Source organism: Sphaeramia orbicularis, chromosome 12, assembly GCF_902148855.1.
Source record: "Sphaeramia orbicularis chromosome 12, fSphaOr1.1, whole genome shotgun sequence".
NCBI classification, from domain to species: domain Eukaryota; kingdom Metazoa; phylum Chordata; class Actinopteri; order Kurtiformes; family Apogonidae; genus Sphaeramia; species Sphaeramia orbicularis.
In genome coordinates, this window is record NC_043968.1 from 22,673,592 (window position 1) to 22,675,575 (window position 1,984).

At 40.2% G+C, this 1,984-nt stretch overlaps 1 non-coding gene across 1 annotated transcript; it reads right to left on the reverse strand.

The window, feature by feature from the left end:
• Positions 1–1,502: 1,502 nt before the first annotated feature.
• On the reverse strand, positions 1,503–1,619 carry LOC115430904 (U8 small nucleolar RNA). The gene has a single exon (XR_003937029.1). It is a non-coding gene; the product is annotated as a U8 small nucleolar RNA (small nucleolar RNA).
• Between the last annotated feature and the right edge of the window lie 365 nt (positions 1,620–1,984).

Below are 1,984 nucleotides of genomic sequence, written 5' to 3' on the forward strand. Positions count from 1 at the left end.
TTTAACCTTTAAAATCCATTTAGTTCAATTTTTTTGTATCTTTTAATCCTGTGCACGTTTCCTGCATTTTCTTGTTGTATCTGAAGAAAAGAAAATGAGAAATAAATGTGTGCTCATTTCAACCCTGCAAAAACAGCATCTTTGCACAGGATTGTACCATGATTTATAGACAGGGCTACATGTAAATAACTTTACTGTAGCAACCTGTGTCTTTAAATCTGTTTCTCTTTTTTTTTTTTTTGTTTGTTTGTTTGCCTGTTCTTTTTTTTTTTTTTTTTTACAAGAAGCACGTTAAGTCCAACTATTCCCAAATGTATGAACAGAGAAGGTTGCACATAGTAATCAGAGCAAAGGTCAATGTAGACGTGTGTGATTTAGTCGTTTAATGCACCAGGTGATAAAAATATGCACAAATAGGGAGTTTTTTTTATGTCTTTCTCTAATTGGGATGATGTCAGGTCCCTTAAGGTCCTTCTGCTAGTTTGTGGGTGCTGTTTTGGAGAACAGGAGCTGGGTGACCTCATGCTCCACTACCCTGAGCCACTGCTTCCTCCTCCTTCTCCTCCTCCTCCTCTTCACGTGTGAGTAAGGAGGCTGAGGTTTAGATCAGCTAAAAGGTATGAGCTCATGTAAACTGCAGCTCCATCACAGTCTGTGTATTAGGCTGGGCTGCAGACTAATGGGGGGCTAATCCAAACACCGATAGCGAAGGACCACCCTCTCATGTGAGAATCTGCCGGTGCTTTTCCAGTGAAGAAGTGGAGGTTGTGTTTTTCTGCATATGTGTGCGGATCGAGGGGAGGAACGGTGTGGAAAGCCAAAGCTCTCTCTCCTCTTGTTGTTGCCGGGCAGGTTTGCTCAGCGGCCTGTTTTTCCCCTCGCTTGTCAAGACATTTTATCCCAACTTGTAAAATGCTGCAAAAACAGAATTATGTACGTCAGTTTCCATCAGCGTTTCTGAATGCCACATCTATCAGGATAAAATTCAGTAATGGGTTTGAAAATCCTGCTAGAGCTTGATTGAGAGGGTGAAAGTTGGACACACTTCATATGACAACAATGAAATGTACTTTTTGTGTTTAATTTTAATGTGCCAGCTCACAGCCTCATAACAACAATGTGCCATTTCTGCAAGATCAAAGTGGAAACACTTTATTTTTAGAGGCTCTAAAGCATTTTAAGTGCTTCAAGTGCCTGATACTACTTCACTGTTTATGTGATTGTTGCATTTATATAAACATTTACAGCTAATTTAATGTAACAGTTTCTCTGTTAACAGACTTTATTGAAAACCAGAGAAACCCTTATGTTTCTAAGGTCTTAAGAGTTGGATGATCTTTGTTAGAGCTGTTTAATCAAGTGAACAGCTCATACGTATGATTTTAGAAGAAAAATATGCTTTAAGTGCCTTGCTCAAGGGTATATCAGACAAAACTCTGCTGGTCCAGGGAACTGAAGTGACAACCTTTTGGTCATAAGCTGCTCCTCCAACCTTCTAAAAACTCAGAATGGGTTTCTCAGAGTGTTACTGTTTTCTGAGCCAGAGATTAATCATATCTCATTAATCTCTGTTCATCTCCATAAATGGAATAACAGGTGGGAATATACCCGACTGACCACCTGACAAAAGCCTATAGACATGGACGCAGCTTCTCACAGTCTAATGAATGTGCCTGAGGGTTTCCTTGGCCTTGGGAGCAGGAGCAAAGGGTTTCGGTGTCTGGGTGGAAACTGACCTGTCTCTCTTATCTCACTGGGCCAAAGGCTAACAGGTTTCATAAAGTCAACAGAAAGCTGAGCTGCCCTGACCGAGGGCATACGCTGACTAAAGAACAAGCTGCACTGCAAAAAATGATGCCCATCTTATCAGTCTGATCACATGTTTATAATAGTTTGCTTGGAGCAGTTATTGCCATTTAAAAAAGAACACTGTAAGCCAGGAAGTCAAATTTACTTTAAAATTGTTTTTATTGGAACGCACATA